Consider the following 20,477-nt stretch of genomic DNA (forward strand, 5'->3'; position numbering starts at 1 on the left):
CTACTCTTCTCTTCTTGTGCAGTACGTTACTCATACGAGCTTCTTCTATGATGAGAAGCAAAACCTGATCCAACCTTCCAACCGTACACTTAGACTGCACAACTTTCAGTAATCATAAATCAGTGCGATATATTAAGCATGCACAAGTGATAGAGATAGCACTGTTCTAGCCACACAGCAAGTTTAGTTTAGAGGACAGCAATTTGTATTTCTATACCGTTATAGCTTTTTTCTCAGATTGGCAGAAGTTGCGGAATAACCCAGCGCCACTGCAAGAATATTTGAAAATGGCTGCATTTGACTATCGCTTGAGCCGTGCAAGAAGACTGAACTAAAATGCTTTCAGAATAATGTGCAGCAGGTGAAGAACTTCAAGGCGACCATTTAGGACTTCAGACCACAGATAACATTGCAAAGTCCTGTGTGAAGAACTTCAAGGCGACCATTTAGGACTTCAGACCACAGATAACATTGCAAAGTCCTGTGTTGCATTGCGCAACTTCATGCTCAGCTATTCACCGCAGTCAGGCTCCGCACACAGCCCTCCAAGTTACTGCGATCACGAGGACTGGGATGGCCACATTATAGCGGGTTTTTGGAGAGCTCGCAGTGACAATTCACTAGGCATGAAAGCTTTCACTGGGTCTAGGCATCATTCTGCAAGGTAAACTGTCTTGCAAAGGCACGCAGAGAGAACGAAGATTCCCTTCTTCGTATACTAATGGTACTGCAATTTGTTGCTTTCGCAGGACAGCTATGAACTGCGATAAAGCGTGGCAACGTACTTTATGAATGAAGAAGGGGTGCCATGGCAGGAGAAGATAGTGACCCATGCTGGAGGAGAGGTAAATGCATAGGAAAAAAGTTGCAATTCTAGAAAACAAAGGAGTGGCGGACCTGTGTATATTCATTCTGAGAAGAGGTTTATTGGCGGCTCCTAATGCGAAAGCGCAGCGACCGGGAACAGCGAGAGAGCCCGAAGCACTGTCCAAAAAGGCGACAGTAATCAACAGCGCGAGCGGAGCCGATCCGCGCGTTGGCGATGCGGCTGTGCCGCGAGGCGCGTCTTCTTCTTCGCAATCTCCCCCCGCACAAAAAGAGCCATCCTGGCGCCTTAAGAATCAGGAGGCAGAAGGTCGTGGTAGGGCTTGAGACGCGAGACGTGGGCAATGTCACGTCAACGCCGGGGCAAGTCTTCAGGAGGTGACAGTGGCTCAATTAGAAAATTCACCGGAGATGTTTGCTCCAAGACTCGGTAAGGCCCTTCGAATTTTGGGACGAGTTTCGAGGAAAGCCCCGGAGTCTGGAAAGGGACAGACAGCCACGCAAGAACGCCTGGAGCGTAGGTGGTGTTTGGAAGCGTGTCGGTGCGGTTATCTTTCCGGCGCTGCTGTTGCTCTGCCGTAAAGGAGCACGCTAGCTGGCGGCATTCTTCGGCCTGTCGGGCGACGTCGGACACAGGTAGACTCTCGGAGGCGTCAGAAACGGTATGGAAGGAGCGTGTCGATGGTATGCGTAGGCTCGCGGCCATACAGGAGGAAGAAAGGTGAAAATCCCGTAGTAGCCTGGATCGCGATGTTGTACGCGAACGTGATGAATGGAAGGATGCGGTCCCAGTTACCATGATCAGATGCCACGTACATCGACAGCATGTCACCAAGTGTGCGGTTAAATCGCTCTGTGAGCCCGTTAGTCTGGGGACGGTATGCCGTGCTTGTCGGATAAATAATACGGCATTCCGAGAGCAAACTTTCGACGAATTCGGAGTGAAAGGCGCGACCTCGATCGCTGAGGAGTTCTCGAGGTGCGCCGTGTCGAAGCACGAAGCGATGTAGGACGAAGAAGGCTGCATCCCACGCGGTAGCACTTGGTAAAGCAGCAGTTTCGGCGTAGCGTGTCAAGTGGTCAACAGCAACTACGATCCACCGATTGCCGTCTGGCGTCATAGGAGGCGGGCCGTATAGGTCGATGCCGACGCGATCGAAGGGTGTGGCAGGGCACGGGAGCGGCTGCAAGGCACCAGACTGGGCGTAAAGGCGGCGATTTGCGGCGTTGACAGTCAAGACAGCACCGAACAAACTTTTGTACAAAATTGTACATGCCGCGCCCGTAGTAGCGGTGGCGAATTCGTTCGTAGGTCTTGAAGACTCCGGCGTGGCCACACTGTGGATCGTTGTGGAAAGCGGCACATATTTGAGACCTTAAGCTGCGGGGAACCACCAGAAGCCACCGACGACCTTCAGGAGTGTAATTGCGTCGGTGCAGCAGCTCGTCACGAATAGCAAAATTAACTGCTTGGCGCCGGAGGGTTCGGGATACAGGGATGGTCGATGATCCAGATAGATAGTCGAAAAGAGAAGCGATCCATGGGTCACGACGTTGTGCGGTGGCAAAGGAGTCCGTGTCGAGAGATGAGATGGAGTGTGCGGAAGTTGTTCCGCAGGCCGAGTCTGGAGGTAAAGGTGAACGAGACAGGGCGTCTGCGTCGGAGTGTGTTCGCCCACTGCGGTATACGACGCGAATATCGTACTCCTGGATGCGTAATGCCCAACGGGCTAGGCGGCCAGTGGGATCTTTCAAGTTGGCAAGCCAACAAAGCGCGTGGTGATCTGTGACCAAGTCGAATGGGCGCCCATACAGGTATGGTCGGAACTTGCCAAGTGCCCATACTAAGGCCAAGCACTCTTTTTCGGTCACGCTGTAATTGGCCTCAGGCTTCCTCAGCGTGCGACTCGCATAGGCGACTACGTATTCGGGGTAGCCGGGCTTTCGTTGGGCGAGGACGGCGCCGAGACCGACCCCGCTGGCATCTGTATGTACCTCAGTTGCAGCTGACGGGTCGAAATGGCGAAGAATAGGGGGGGAGGTGAGAAGACGACGCAGCGTAGCGGAGGCGGAGTCACATGCAGGGGACCAGGAGGAGAGGGTGGTGTCACCGCGCAGAAGCTGAGTCAATGGCGCCATGATCGAAGCGAAATTCCGAACAAAGCGCCGGAAATATGAGCATAGGCCCACAAAGCTTCGAAGTTCTTTGATGATCTGAGGCTTCGGAAACTCAGCGACTGCTCGAAGTTTTGCAGGATCGGGTAGAACGCCATGCTTGGACACAACGTGGCCTAAAAAGGTGAGCTCTCGCGCAGCGAAGCGGCACTTCTTGAGGTTGAGTTGGAGGCCAGCGTTCGTTAGACAGGTAAAAACAAGTCTGAGGCGGATCAGGTGAGTCGGAAAATCAGGCGAGAAAATCACGACATCGTCGAGGTAACACAGACATATGGACCACTTGAGGCCACGCAGCGTGTTGTCCTTGAGTCGTTCAAAGGTGGCAGGGGCGTTACAAAGCCCGAACGGCATTACGTTAAATTCATATAAGCCGTCAGGCGTAATGAAAGCGGTTTTCTGGCGATCGGCTGCAGCCATCGGTACCTGCCAGTACCCTGAACACAAGTCAAGGGACGAGAAAAATTCTGCTCCCTGAAGACTGCCGAGGGCGTCGTCGAAGCGCGGCAAAGGATAGACGTCTTTGCGCGTTACCTTATTTAGCCGACGGTAGTCGACGCAAAAGCGAATAGACCCGTCCTTCTTGCAAACGAGAACGAAATGCGATGCCCAGGGACTGTGCGAAGGTTGAATAACGTCACGGCGCAGCATATCTTCGACTTGGGTGGTAATGACACAACGCTCTTCGGCTGAGACGCGGTACGGTCGTTGACGTAACGGCTGATGTGAACCAGTGTCAATGTAGTGCTGCACTTCCGACGTGCCGCCCAAGTGAGGTTGTGAAACGTCGAATGAACTTCTAAAGTGGTGCAGGAGGTCAAGAAGGTCGGCGCGTTCGGCAGGTGTGAGGGTATCGGCGATGGCACTCGAGAATGCATCCTTGGACGTCTCCTCAAGCGCGGAAATCGAAGATGACTGGCCTGAGTCGACAACAAAAGAGTATCCGGGGACGTCAACCAAAGACGAAGAGTCGAGGAGTTCCACGATGCCAAGGCATTCACCAACGAGCAACGTAATAGGCGCACAGAGGGGATTGCAAAAGTATATATTGCTGCAGCCGCCGGCCATGTCCAGTGTTGCGAAGGGTAGTGGGAGAGATTTACGGCTCATGAAGACGTCGGACGGTGTGAAGAGGACCGTTGCATCAGTAATGGCATTGCAAGAGACGGGTACGAGAGCGAAGGAGCCAGGTGGAATATCTGTGTCCTCGCGCGCGGTAAGTTTAGAAGGGCGGTCACAATCTTCGTGCAAGGGTGCGTCACAACGGGAAAATTCAACTTCGGCGCGTGCGCAGTCGATCACGGCTTTATGACGGGATAAGAAGTCCCATCCGAGGATGACGTTATGCGAGCAGGTGGGAAGAACAATACACTCTACTATATAAACAATGCCGTGAAAAAGCACACGTACAGTACAGGCTGCGTGCGGAGTGACGTGCTGCGCACTTGCCGTACGAAGCGACAGTCCAGAAAGCGGCGTGGTCACCTTGCGCAGTGAACGGCACAGTTTGGCGGCTATCACAGAAACAGCTGCGCCGGTATCCACAAGAGCGAATGTAGGAACACCGTCTACACAAATTTCGACCACGTTAGCAGGACAGGCGCGAGGACTTGGACAGTTCGAATGGGGCGCAGTTCTTGCCTCGTGAACTGCGACGTTGAGTTTTCCTGGTCAGGTGGTGCGGGTCGCCGACGCATTGGGGAGAGCGAGCGTCGGCGAGGGTATGGCGAGCGACGCGAAGGAAATTCTGGAAGGTCAGCACGAGCATACGGTTGGGGGGAAGGAGTGGTGTATTGGAGAAAGGATTGGATGCCGTACTGGAAGGGCCGAGAGGCGTCGCCGAACGCTTGAGGCCGACGGCGGCAATTTCGGGCGACGTGTCCGGGAGTGCAGCAAGAATAACAGATCGGACGATTGTCAGGCGTCCTCCAAGGATTAGCTCTCGGTGCGGTCCAAGATGCAGCATGGGCTCCCGGTGGCACCGGTTGGGAATGGGTCGCGAAAGACGCAGGCGGAGGCCTGCGCACTGCCTGCGCGTACGTAAGAGGCGGGGCCACAGGCAGGACTGGCTGCGCATGGGTGGGAGGCGTGGCGACAGGCTGCACTGCCAGCGCAGAGTTGAGATTCGCGGCTGCAGGCGGCTGACGGTGTGCGGAAGGGACAACTTTAGCGACCTCTTCGGAAATGAGAGTGCGGAGCGTGTTTGGATTAATTAATTAATTATGGGGTTTTACGTGCCAAAACCACTTTGTGATTATGAGGCACGCCGTAGTGGAGGACTCCGGAAATTTCGACCACCTGGGGTTCTTTAACGTGCACCTAAATCTAAGTACACGGGTGTTTTCGCATTTCGCCCCCATCGAAATGCGGCCGCCGTGGCCGGGAGAGCGTGTTTGGAAGACGGGAAGTGGGCTCCTGAGTGAAGGGAGCTAAAGAAAGTTGGCGGGCAACTTCGTCACGAACGAAGTCCTTGACCCGTTGAAATAATGAGCATGGGTCGTACATGCTGTCAAGGCTTGCCCCAAAGTCGTCGCTTCCCAGAGCACGCCGAGTCGAAGCGCGTTGCTTCCTTACCTCATCATAACTTTGGCATAGGCTGACCACTTCGGACACAGTGCGCGGATTCCTGGCTAGGAGCATCTGGAAAGCGCCGTCATCGATGCCCTTCAGTATATGGTGAATTCGCTCAGCTTGGGGCATTGCGGCGTTGACTCGTTTACACAGGTCCACGACGTCTTCAATGTAGCTCGTGAACGTTTCTGCCGTCTGCTGTGCTCGGGCGCGCAAGCGTTGTTCAGCGCGCAGCTTGCGAACAGCGGGTCGGCCGAACACTTCTGTAAAGGTTGTCTTGAAGATTGACCATGTGGGTAAGCCACTTTCGTGGTTGTGAAGCCAGAGCTGGGCAACACCAGCCAAATAAAAGATGACGTGGGTTAACTTTGCTGGATCATCCCACTTGTTGTGCGCGCTCACCCGTTCATATGACGCCAACCAGTCTTCTACGTCTTCGTCGCCTGCACCGCTGAAGATCTTGGGATTGCGTTGTCGTGCAACGCCTGTGCAAGTGACGGAATGTGGCCTCGGCGCCGTTTGGGATGAGCTATCGGTCATGGCGGGCGATAGCGTTCTTGATCGCAGCTCCAGGGTTTCAAGCGACATGGTTTGAGTCCCCGCACCTCCACCAATTGAGAAGAGGTTTATTGGCGGCTCCTAAAGCAAAAGCGCAGCGACCGGGAACAGCGAGACAGCCCGAAGCACTGTCCAAAAAGGCGACAGTAATCAACAGCGCGAGCGGAGCCGAGCCGCGCATTGGCGATGCGGCTGTGCCGCGAGGCGCGTCTTCTTCACAATTGCAAAGATTGAACAGTTACATTTTGCTGATTATCACTGTATGTGAAAGGTTACAGTATGACGAAATGAGGCAATTGCTAGTGGAGACCACTGTATTTTCAGGGAAATACAAGGGAGCCACTTTCCAATTTTCCGCCTACCGGGCTAACCGGTCTTCTTTCCACCAATTAATCAATACTGTTGCCTTGTCGGAATAGGCGTCGACTACAGGGGGGGGGGGGGGGGGTCCGGGGCCAGAGCCACCTCCGAAGTTTTTCGGAGGGTACCCAGCCCCCTCCCCCCCCCCCTCCGGCGATTCCAAAGCCTACAGCTTGCCCCCTCACCACCACACGCCTAAAATGTCATTACCAGAGTTTTGTCACCCACATAATTTGTAATTTCAGGTTTATTCTGACTTGCCTCAAACCTTTCACTTAAAATTTTATTGTGGCTAATAGCTTACTGCATCATTGTTGGCGCGGACGTGCCCGGTTCTACTTCATACTTTTCTTTATTTTTGCAAATCCGCATAATTTGAGGAAAAGCACATTAGAAGTACCAGCGGCAGCTGCCTCATTCATATTTTTTTACTTCAACCTTGTTGTAAATTTGAACTGTACACTTTATCCACATACACAATATATTTAAACATACACACAAGATTAAGTTTAAAATATTTTTGAAAGAGAAGAAGGCAGTCAATTAAAACTATAAAAAGTATGAATAGCCTATGCCTAGAGAATGAATATGTCGCCGTATGCTCACCTCGCTTGAAGTTACTGTGCGTGCTTTTCTGACCCAGTAAAGAACCTGCAGATCTCAGTGACCCCTTCAGCGGAGTCTTTTATCAATGGCGTGTGAAATACACGTTAATGAAATGTGTCTCAGTATTGCTTCTCTTTCTACAAAGCAATGCTAACGAGTCACAAAAAAACTCTTCTAATAATTTACAACAGTTATTAGGGATGGAACACCGTCATTTGTGTTTGGAAAGATTGGATGGGATTTGTAGACGATCACAAGGAAGAAGACAGGACAGGCGCCAACTAACAACGGAGGTTTATTCGAGGGAAACACTTAAATATCAGACCATGCCAGCGCAGGCACATCAGGGTATCAGCAGCAGAAAAGAAGAGAAAAAAACACAAAACCTGAAACACCGATGGCGTGGCTCAGCTAACCATATTATCTAGGAAACGTGCCTCCCTATTGTAAAGCATGACCGATGTGTCACTGATGCATGCTTGTCCCTTCTTGTTTATATAATATGCCTCTAGAAGTTATAAGTTACAATATAATAAGTTATAATATAATATATAATATGCCTCTAGAAGCATGACACATCGGTCATGCTTTACAAGCATGACTCGCACTATTGGTCTCACACCGATTAGAGCTGTTGCCGCGTGTTTCTGCCGCTTTTCGCAAATTGGCCTCTCGCGGCATCTTCACTTGCCATTCGCGGCATGTCGTGTGCGTTTTCGCCATTAATGTGGACGTGCCTTAAGTGAATAGCCGGGCGTGCTGGCATCTGCTGTTGCGCGAGAGCTCGGGGCATGTGAATGTTTAGATGTTGTGGCTCATACTTGAGTCGGGCAGTATCCTCTCCCGCCGCATCCTGTGGAGGCTGCAGGAGAGGCCTCCGGCACTGCTCAAGAAGTACTAGTTAATGGTATTGTTCTCTACGAAATTACAGTTTGAAAGAACAAACGCTACGTGATAAAATGTACTCGCTGCAAGAAATAGACGCCTTCAAGCGCACGATTCCTTTGAAGTCCGAATAATTACACGTGTACTCGTCTTTATCGGGCTACACGTTTCACCGCCTAACAAATGTTATCGCACAGCGCAGGACGGGCTTGCATGTGTGGGAAGTTTCTGGAATGTTATTGATGTTTCCATCCACTGTCTGTGACCGTAACTTGTGTAATCTGATTGCATGTGTGCGCGATGCGAATAATGTAGAACTTTGTGGAAGGCGCGCGGGTCCCAGCGATTAGTCTGGAACATTCGACGATTGATGTATAAAAGCCGACGCGCTTGACCCGCTGATCAGATTTTCGACGATCGCCGACTGTCTTCGCCGCTCTCGTTGTGCTTTAAGTGTAGCCTGTTTTGTGGGCACAGGTTCGCCCAATAAAAGCTAGTTTTGCCTTTCACAGTTTTGCTACTATGTTCTTCAACGTCACCACCACGTGACAATAGTTTTTAGAAGCTTTCGCCATTCGCGTACACTGGTAAATATTGGCGATGGTTACTGCAGAAGTTTTCTTCCAGACCACTTTTAGTTTTACAAACGCTGGTGATTCGGCAGTAACAATAAGTGTCAATACTATAAACCGTCACCTAGGTGCAGCGATAATTAAATAGCAAAATAATCATTTGTCAGGAACACCTCGAATTTAACTAAGAAAATGGCACAACAGAGTGTTTGTTTAAGACTATAAAGATTTTGTCAAAACACTGATACGTTGGAAAGGACAAGGGGCCTAAATCGTCGTCAATAGCGCGCAAAATTACCCTTTTGAGAATTAGTTGGGTCACACTGAACAAGTAAATTACTGTTCCAAATGGAACAGCAACGTCAGAGATAGGGCAGAACATTCACCACCACCACTTATTGCACGAAACACTAGCAAGAAAATATAAAAGCGAACTTATCACATCCGTGTGCATTGACGATAGACCAAAATAATCTTGATCCCGAAACAAATAGCAGACTGCAGTCTGTGCAATCTCTCATTGTTGCCTATGGCACAATGCACTGCTTAGATGAAATCACGCCCACATTGCAATTCGGCGCCTACAGGCAGTAATGTGCACCCGGTTAAACTAATCGCGAAGCAACGAATATTGCCTGTGATGTGATATCCAGAAAAATCAGCGGAAGCCTTTCGGCATACGCCGTGAACATGAAAATGGCACTGAGTCTCGCCTTAACTTACTTGCTTAGTACGTGGGTAGCAGCGGCCGGTATGCTAGCGTTTCAGAAGACCCTTCGTAGTAACAGAGCATCTACGATCATTTCGGCAAAGACAGCATCTCAGCAGTACACAGCAGATAGCACAGTAAGAAACGAAGAAGGGAAACAGACACAAGCGTCGAGTTTGTGGTAGCAAGGAATACAGTAAGTGGTTGAGGCCACTTGCAGGGTCTCGCCACAGCTGGTGTGAGCGGGTGCTCTGTGGCGTTCCGCGAACCCACCTCCTCTCCTACATATGTCACGCATTGCTCCAATTTTTGGCTGTTCTTTTGATATCCTGCAACCTGCCCTGCGCACGCTCTTTATTCTCTCGCACTTGCATTGATTACATTATTGCCAGGTGTTCAGCGTCAGTGAAAAGTAGTGGTATCTGCCTCCGGTATTATTTTTTATACGTCTTACTACTGAATATCGCTTCCCGCAAGAAACAAATCCCGACTGGCTATGAGATTGCCATAATAAGATTGAATAATGTAATATTGATAACAAATTCAAAAATGCACATAAACAGCGTATAACGTGAGTTTGGCTCTTCCGCATATACATTTATGGGTAAAAGGTTTACCAACACATACCTTTGTTTACATTCATCCAAGTAGTTACGTCCGAGGTGGTTCAAAATCAAACTTCCTAGACAACAAATGGGAACAAACACAAGTTAAGCAAAAGACACACCGATAAAAAAATTCAAAATATAATTTTTTTCCTGACCAACAAGAAATCCATATTCTGTTCATGCAAGCACTATTTAAAATTATCAAGAGCCTTTAATACACTATGGAACCAGCTATCCTGGTAAAAGTCAGTTCCAGCCAAAATGATTTTATGAAGGCATGGTTTCGGCGCAGTTTAGATACAATTCACATTTCACGGCTCTTAAACTACAAAATAAGTTAGGCATGGAATAGAATTGAAGTTGAAATATTCTGTCACGCATAGCGTTCACAACATCTTACTTTAAGTTGTTGTCAGATAATGCTAAGGAAAACATTTTGTGGCGTAGTTCATTTTTTCAGCACGTTACTTAAAGTAGCTTCATCACTGAACGCTAAACAATTCCTGCGTTCCTGAAAAAAAAAAAACGCAACTCTTTTATGCACAACCAACGTATAACAAAATAACGCTTGTGCAAATCTCCCACCGTCACGCAGTTGTTTGATGTAAGAAGCTTCTGAGGTATTGGAAAATAAATAAATACTTAATGCCCTCTCTACTCTTAATTTCCGCCTTTAGCTACACTCAAGAGTGCGCACACATGACTACATAGTGCACAGGTAACAACCCTCTATTTTATAAGCCTGCGTCGAACATATCCTAATTATCAAGTCGTACGAAAGCTGCCCATAGTTTTAGGCCACCATTTCAATACTCACAAACTAAAGGCAACAAAAACAGCCAGAGTCTCGGTAATAGGAAACGAACACATTCAGGCTTTCACACCAATGCATTCTATTTTGAAAAGTACTCGAACCACGCTCGTTCACTGCGGGGAAAAAATGGCCTGTCCAAGTTGCGCATGCAGCGGTTCTTTTTCATTAGCGGACACCGTTGCGTGCGACGCAGCGGTGCGGAGGGCGTCTGTTCTCTTAATTGAAACACCCGAAGTGGATATTATTTATTACTCTTTTCACGGTCGTCGTAGGATGCTGCCTCGGAGAAAGCCCGTCTGCGGCCAGTAAGGGCCGTTTTTAATATCGAGCGGAGACTGTGGGAAGCGTACGTATACCGAGGTTGTAACAAGGAAATCGTATCGCGCCAAGCTAATCAGTCTCGACTCATGTAATTCATGCCCTACAGGAGCCCTGTGTATGTTGTCTGTCGTCCGTCAGTTTCTGCGCCATCTGCGAGAGCGTCCTCTTCTAACGGGTAATAACGCAATGGTTTTACTGCGCTTTGAGTTCAATATCGACGAGCGTATTTTACTTGCTCCTTGCATTGGGTTGGGGGGATTCATTACAAGACGCCATTTCTGAATACTGAAAGCTCTCATTAAGTTTTTCATGTGTGTTAATATTACTTCTCTCGCAACGTGCCTCATGGTTGTGTCTAAATCTCTGCACATTTCTTCCCTTATTATTGAACTCCTCAAACGAAAGTTTGCGTCATGTGTCGTGTAGGATGGATGGATGGATGTGGATGGATGTTATCAGCGTCCCCTTTGAAACGGCGCAGTGGGCTGCGCCACCAAGTTCTTGCTATTATAGTGCCTAATGTCCTACCAAGGTTAAACAATGAAAAAAAAAACACTATGAACTACCACGCCCAAATTTTCTGATCACCTATTGCGAACTGTGCTTTTGTACGTCTCCGTGTTTTGTCGTTTCCCTACTTTTCTTCCACCAATCCTCCAGTCGCCTCTTACTAACACTAAGCCCACGCCATCTCTCGAGTAATAGGCACTCCGCAAGGAGAGATGAGCGCATAGATTCACGAGGCCGTTAAGTTGGCAGCGAGAACCAGAATATGAGATCACAGAGCAAGAGTTAACAAAGGTCTAATGGCGGATTTGGAATAAACATAAATTGGGATAGTTTCACATTTTCCAGGTCCTGGGCCAAACGCAGAAGAAGACAACGCAATGCACCATCAAGCAAGCGACGAGGATTACGCAGGATTCACACCGGAAGAAAACATGCATTGGGCGACGTCGTATCTATGGCTCGCCGTAAATAGCAGTTACTTCCTTAGCATGTAAAATTGAATATAACGGTACAGAGGGCGCTAAAGACGGTGCATTGGCAATAGCTCTTAAAGTGCCCTTTTGCAATGTTATTAATTTGCTTGGGGAGACCATCCATCATTAGGCTGTCCACGCTTCGCAGTGTAAGGTTTGGAGACGATCTCGCCGTTGCCACCATTTGTAAGATTTGGAGTCGGGGTTTTAGGACGATCGGAGGAACTTGGGGCGACAGGACTAGGCGAGCAGGATTTATTTACATTATTTACATTTGAACATGGGATACATTTACACAGTCTAGCCTGACTCCCACATGGAGCCCGCAAGACGAAGCATACAGCAAACGAACACACAGATCACTAGTACATTGACGAGCACAGGGCACGACGACGAGCACACCCTAGCAGCCGACAACAGCCGCTTATAACCACTGCGTTCGACGTCATCGTTCAATGTCATCGTTCGACGTCACCGTAGAAAGTCCTCGTGGTCGCCTTTGTGAGAAGAGGGTAGGGGTTTTACACACACACATGGCGCACAGGTTTCGGTGCTCTCTCCGAGGGCCGACGACCTTTGCAGCGCAGTCGTCGTGGTATCCATTGTCCCGAGTCCCCGTAGTCAGGTGCTCACGCCCGAACTCAGCCGGCGCCTTTAAATTCCAGAGCGGACCTCGCACAGCGGCCTCCGCCGCTGCACATTGTCTGGTGTCTCGAAAACCGCATGGGGAGGTTCTGACAATTACCTCCCCTCGAGAACACCCCTGAGCTGACCCCTCGCCGCGTGGCTGCCGCTTATCCGCAGTTCTCTGAAGTGCTTCCCTTTTACTATGCACGAGCTCGACGCTGCGATATCTTCTTCCCGCCGGTAAACTTGTCCAGGACCAGACGGAATTACATACTCCGCTATTTGTCATCTTCGAGTAGAAGCTCGAGAAATTCTCCTGGCGCTCTACAACTCTACGTGGGACACAGCAACTGTGCCTAATCACTGGAAGTGCAGTCGTCTTGTGGCTTTGCTAAAACCTGGGAAATGCCCACATGATCTCTCACATTATCGGCCAATAGCCTTGGCAAGCTGTGTCGGTAAAGTGATGGAGCGGATGGTACTGAGCAGACTGGAATGGCTACTCGAGAAAAGTGGTGGACTTCCTGATTTCATCAATGGATTCAGAAGAGGCCGATCATCCATTGACGGTGTGATCGACCTAGTATCTTCTGTTTAACAGGAAAAGAGACGCCGTCGTCTGGTATGCGCAATATTTCTGGATATCAAAAGTGCCTACGACAACGTCTTCCACCATTCGATTCTACAGGGGCTTGAGGATATTGGTGTTGGTGGCCGGATGTATGCATGGCTGCAGAGTTACCTCAGTGGCCGCACCATTTTCATGTCCACTTCGGATGGCGAGACTGATAGACATGACGTTCGTAGGGGTGTTCCGCAGGGTGGTGTCCTTACCCCAATATTGTTCAATATCATACTGGTGGGCCTTGCAGACGAGCTACCTGAAACAGCGCGTATCAGTACATACGCGGATGATATCTGTATTTGGTCATCTGGGATCACACGTTCACAAGTGCGTGCAAGGCTCCAACGTGCGGCTACCATAACGGCGAAGTACTTGACCGTAGAGGCCTGCAACTCTCAGCAACTAAGTGTGCAGTCATGGCATTCACGCGCAAATCAATGTCACATTATCCAATCGTTGTCGACGGAACGGCGCTCCCTTTAGTCACCCACCAGAGATATCTTGGCGTGATAATAGACCACAGTCTTTCTTGGACCAAACATGTTACTACGCTTAGGGCTAAACTGACCAACTTCATACACGTTCTTCGTGTAATATCAGGACTGAGATGGGGCCCCTCTGAGCGAAGTTTGCTCCAAGTGTACCAGGCACTTTTTGTGGGCTACATACGCTACAGCATGCCTGTGTTATCTAACATGGGGTCATCTTGTATACGCACGCTTGAGAGCTTTCAGGCACAAGCACTACGGATATGTCTTGGCTTGCCACGCTGCACGTCAACTAAGGGCACAATAGCGGAAGCACGGGCTTGTCCTATCGACATATACAGGTCTTGTGAACCTGTGCGAACCTATCTTCGCCTGCTAACCAGACACTCACACCATCCACTGTCAACACTTCCAAGCACCAACCTTGGCTGTGTTTTTTCTAAAGCTATTGCATGTCACGCAAGCATTGTACCTGCAAGATTCCAGGTCACCGACATCCCCGCGACAGCTCCATGGACATTGCCAACACCACTAGTGAGGCTTCAGATACCCGGAATAAGGAATAAATCTCACGTTTGCTCCATTGGCTTGAAGCAGCTTACTCTGCCCCATATATTTACATTATATAGTGGGACTGTACAAGTATATACTGATGGTTCGGTCACGCCATCTGCCACAACGGCCGCATTTATCATCCCACAACTTGGAATTACTCAACGACTTCGATTAGACCACAAATCGCCATCTACGGCTGCGGAACTTGCGGGAATACGGGAGGCTGTCCGTTTTATGAGAACGCAGACACCCCATAAATGGACGATATTGTGCGATGCCAAATCAGCGCTACAGGCGCTAAAATACTTTTTAAAGAAAGGACCATACTATCTGCTCGTGCTGGAAATCATCGAACATTGTCACAGTGCCGAGTTAAGTGGCCACGTGATCACCTTTCAATGGGTGCCTAGCTATTGTGGTGTTTTTGGTAATGAACTCGCTGACAGTGAGGCAAGATCGGCCTTCTCTTCCTCTGATGAAATACGGATTGCCTACTCGCGACCTGACACGAACTCCATGATCAAGGCACTCATGCAGGACCTTACAGAGGCTTACAGAGCCCACTCTGAAAACATTCACAGACGTCTACATACGATTGACCCAGACGGTAAATTCTGTTTGCCGGAAGCTTACACGGAGCAAAACATCATTGCTACACACGATTCGGCTCGGCGTTGCTTTCACCCGTCGCTACGCACACCTCATCGGCTAATCGAACAGCCCTGATTCTGTACACTGCCAGATGCCCGAAACACTGCAACACGTACTTTGCGACTGCCCAGCATATATGCTGGAGCGAAGGACGCTAGACAGTTTCCTAGCCAGCGTTGGCAGACAACTACTGTCGGAGGAAGCTATGCTCGGCCCATGGCCTGACACTGCAATTTCAATGCGTGCAACAAAAGTATTGTTGAAGTTCCTGCAGGACACCAAGCTTGACGAGCGGCTCTAGCGAGGCAACTGTCTCATGTACATAAGCACTCACCACTTCTCTTATCATCATCATCCATCCCAATACTTTCACTCCCCTTCCCTCTTCCCCAGTGCAGAGTAGCAGACTAGAGCGCACTAGCTCAGGTCGACCTCTCTGTCTTTCCTATCAATAAATTCTATTCATTCATTCTGAAGTGCGCTACCACCGCGGGTCGGTCGAAGCACGTGCAGCGGGCAGAAATTGCCGGCTCGTTGCCACCCCAGCCGGCCATTCCTAACAGCAGGTATACAGATTACGTCGCCTCGCCGGGGGGGGGTCATTGCCCCCTGCTCTTTCTTGGGGCAGATGACGGTGCACGAATGGGGCGAAACCACTGCACCTCAGCAAACCTGCTTTTAATTTCGAATAAAACCAGTCTATTAATTAATTAATTAATTCATTCATTCTGTCAGCCCTCTTAGGGCTATCACAGGAGTGGCGAATAAAAACAATAAAAAGAAACATAGAATGCGACCGAATTACAAGCTTTGACTCACAAAGCCTGTCTTAGAATGGAAAAGACGTATGAAATACAGCGTACATGGGAAAGTAATAATGAAATCATTCACAATATGGCACCGCGTCGTCATAGACGCAATAAGAGCCACAGATGTAAAAGTAAATGCATACATATTGGGCAATTCACTACATGTTAGTACGAAAAATTTTGCTTTTAAGACTTTCCAAAAAGGCAGCTACGGACATGGAGGTTACAAGAAAATCGGGTAACAAATTCCATTCTCTTATCGCTCTACGAAAGAAACTGGACTTGAAGCAATCATTGCGGGCGAGTAGAGGAGGAATGTACATACTATGACGATGCCTCGTTGACGCGTTCATAGGAAGCTCAAAATAATCATCTGGTTTAATATTTACTTGATTGTGGATAACTTCGAACAGGAATTTTAATCGGTCGTATTTAGTTCTGAGCTCAAGTGGTGCTACATAAGCTAATTGACATAACTCTGTTGGAGAATGGATGCGACGATATTTATTAAATGTAAACCTGGCAGCTAGCCTCTGTATTCGGTCAAGTTTAGAAAAGTTAGTTATGGTGTATGGGTCCCAAACAATTTTAGCATATTGAATAAATGGTCTAACTAGAGTTTTGCAAGCAAGACATTTAATTTCAGGGGTTGCCCGATTGAGGTTCCGCCTCAAGGACCAGATGGCTTTAAGCGATTTGACGCACACATTTTCTTTGTGTGTATTCCAGCGTAAATCTCATGTAAAAGTTAAACCCAAGTATTTGTGTTTTTCAACGTTCTGAAGTTTGTTGTCATCAATGTAGTATGAGTAGCTAAGGGTATGCTTTTTGCGTGAAATAGACATAGAGACTGATTTTTGCGGGTTTATGGCCATTTGCCAATCGTCGCACCATTTTTTTAACTTTTTTGTAGATTTGAGTCAAGTCCTTCTTGGTCCTGTCTCGATTGAATTTTGTTATAAATGACGCATTCGTCGGCAAACAAGCGCCACGGTACAGTGATGTCAGTAGGCATATCATTAATAAATACGAGAAATAAGAGTGGTCTTAGTACCGTACCCTGAGGTGCACTAGACTCTACAATTGAGGGTAGAGACTGGCAGTTTCCAATTTGAACACACTGTTCTCTGCAATGAAGGTAAGACATGAACCATTTCGTGATTGCTGGATTTTTAAAAATGGCGTCTATTTTGCGTAATAACTTAGGATGAGAAACTTTATCAAACGCCTTCGCAAAGTCTAAGTACACTATGCCGGTTTGGTCACGCAAATTAATGGTTGGGGAAAGGTCATGTACAATTTCTATAAGTTGAGTTGTCATGGAGAGTTTCCTCCTGAGCCCATGTTTACGGCTGTATAATACCTTATGGTAATCCAGATATTTAATTAAATGTTTTGATACAATATGCTCCAGTAATTTTTGAACAGGCGCTGGCAAGATAAATTGGCCGGTAGTGGCTGACGCCTGCTGTTGCACCGCCTTTGTGCATGGGTATGACATTGGCACGCTTCCAAGGACTGGGGAAACAACCGGTAGTAATAGATGAGTGGAATATAATGACAAGATATTTTGAAACCCACTACGAATACCTGTATAAGAATTCGTTGGGTATTTCATCTGGTCCGGGTGATTTCTTTATATTAAATGTTGAGGAGCAATTTAAGAGTGCTTCTTCACTAATTACTATATCCTCTATTGGGGCCCTATTGGAGGTATGGAACCGTACGTAAGTGTGGAACCGTACCGCTGTCGCGCGTAAGAATAGACGAGAAAAAATCTCCAAAGCTGTCAACCTGTTTATCGTTATTTTGGCTCGCATTCACGTGTGGTCACTTACCCTTAAGATTAACGTAGCACCAAATATTCCGGGGTCATCTGCAAGAAATTTTTTAAGTGAGATGCTATAAAACCGTTCCTTGCTCTTCAGAACTAATTGTAATAAGTGTTTACTTAGATGTCGCATGGGTTTCTTATATTGTGAGGTGGGGTTTTGCGAACGGGCTTTTCGTTTCCTTTTCAGTTTCCTTTTAACATGTGTAATTTCCCTCGTCATCTGAGTTTTCTTCCTGACAATATTGTGGCGTTTGGGAACAAACGTACAATGCGCTGTCGTACAATGTACGAAAAAGTGTTGCACAGTAGGTCTGTACTGGCTCCGGGACGGTAATGTATTAAAAACTGGTCGAGGGACTGTTTTAAGAAGTCAAGTGCACCAACGTCATCAGCAGCTTCAAAATCTAGAATGAACTTCTTTGAATGAGTACTAGGTATGTCCGCAGTAGCGTTTAAAGATAACATAACCATATTGTGGTCGGATAGACCCTCTGCAACTTCACAGCAAACAAGAGAATACATCAAGCCTGGCGATACAAAAAGCAAATCAAGAATCGAGGACGTTGTTCCACATACTCGTGTGTAATCCGTTACAACCTGGGTTAGCTCGTAGCAAAACGCAAGCTCTAGTACCTATTCACAACTGACGACTTCTACCGATCCAGGGGAATGGGACAGCCAATCAATCCCTGGTAAGTTAAAGTCACCGAGGATCAGACTGTTATCACCTTGTTGCAGATTCGAATCCGAAAATTTTTTAAGTTGAAACAACGCATCTATGGGGCAACCGGGGAGGGGGGGGGGGGTGGTACACACCATCTATGAAAACTGTACGACTGTCTAAGTTAGTATTATTCCAGACTGCATCAATATCACTCTCAACTGGCAGAATCGTGAATGAAATGTTGCTTTTAATTATAATGGCAACACCACCACCCCTTCTCCCTCGATTTTTTCTTATTACTATGTACCCGGAAGGTGTTATTTCCGCAACGCATATGTCTGTGTGTAACCTGTTTATGTGATGACCAGGAGGTCTGGGTCATGTTCCAAAACAGCACATTCCAAAGCATCAGCCTTGTTCACCACGCTTCTGGCATTCAAATTTATGATATTAAATGCAAAGGGTTCCGGGTGATAAGTTCAGGCCGTAGTTTTATCGGGAGAGGCGTTTCACTAGAGCTCGCTCCGCTCATTTGTTGCGTCATTCCAAGTGTACGTAGTTTTACAACTCAGAACTTGTCAAAAAATAATTTAACCTTGGCACCCTTAATTCTTTCTTCTTCCGATGATTTCCAATGTTTCTTGCGGATTTCAATGATTCGCCTGGAGAAGTCTTCATTAATGATAAATTGTGTGCCTTCCAGTTTGCTGCAGTTGCTCAAAAGTCTAATTTTATCCCTGCACTCGGTAACTCTAAAAATAATTGGACGACTTCGACCAGGGATTTTCTTTCCTAACCTATGTATTCGTTCGATCGAGTTTAGTTTCTGTTTTAGTATACCTCCAAAGATTTCCTCGTTCTCATCTGTGTCAGATGCTGCCACCGCCACCGCTGCCACCGCCACCGCTGCCACCGCCACAGCCGCCGCCGTTGTTGTTGTTGTTGTTGTTGCTGGCTGCTGTGGCTGTTGCTGTCACGCACACCGCATCGGGGGATGGCTCAGAGCGTGTATACAGATGACAGGCGCGAGTAACAGAGGAAAGGCGACGAGAGAAACTCGTTTTCACCCCATCGCGTCGCATGTGCACAATGCCCTCTGGAGCTCCCTGGCCGTGGCCACTTTAGCCGCTTGATAGCTGCAATTATCCGTGAAAGTTCTTCAGTACTATTGCAAAAACTCCAGCGCTTCCCTTTCTACCAAGGTGCGAGGCCGGAGGGGGACGCGTATAGAAATGTACAGAGGAGAGGACGGAGAGGGAGGCGAAGAGGCATTTCCCATATAACAGAGTGGAGGAGGTGACGTGAGAAGGCAAGGAAACCCTAGTGGTTTCGGGGAAACAGGATAAGCTTAAGTTCAAAGTATGGTACAGTACGTTGCCACTATTCATGAAAAATAAATGCCATGCAAATATTTGAAGTGGGCAACTTAGACAGGGAGTGAAGAAGTGGAGCTGCATTAATTAAAGTGCACTGAAGGGTCCAGGAGACACTACGGAAGCGGTTGACCTTCATATCAACACTTCTGTGCCCACGAGGGTTGCAATGTGAGCTTGTTAGTAACGCACCTTCAAAGGGTGTACGGCAGCGCGATTAAAGGATGGGACAAAAGAAGATACATAGGGACACACATAGCGCTAACTTCGAACCACCTTTATTATCGAAAACCAGGTCGTGCTTATACAATAAGCCAACGTGGGCCACACCCACGTAAATAGATAAACATTCAGAGCGAAACATTTTTATAAGTGATGTGTTAAGCCATGCGCAAAAATTTGAGCTCTTTTTCAGAGAGAGCCAGTGACGGTCTGCTTCACACCGTCATTGGCTCTCTTTGAAAAAGAACTGAAATTTTCGGCTTAACATATCACTTATAAAAATGTTTCGCTCTGAATGCTGATTAGTTCACCTGGGTATGACTCATGTTCGCTGAGTGTATAAGTACGACCTGGCTTTCGATAATAAACATTGTTCGAATTTAGCGCCTAGTTTGTGCCTGTGTGTCTCTTGTCCCGTATTTTAATCGCGCTACGGTACATCCCTTGAAAACTAACTTCTGCGTCCGCCGCGTCAGCTTTGCGGCAATGGCATTGCTAGAGGTCGTAGATTTGATCCCAATCGCAACAGCCGCATTTAGATGGAGGTGAAATAGATAACACACGAGCACTTAGATTTTGGGACAGGGTAACCAACAGCACGGTGTCAAAATTAATCTGGAGTCTGTCACTATGGCGTGACTCATA

Source organism: Dermacentor andersoni, chromosome 5, assembly GCF_023375885.2.
Source record: "Dermacentor andersoni chromosome 5, qqDerAnde1_hic_scaffold, whole genome shotgun sequence".
NCBI classification, from domain to species: domain Eukaryota; kingdom Metazoa; phylum Arthropoda; class Arachnida; order Ixodida; family Ixodidae; genus Dermacentor; species Dermacentor andersoni.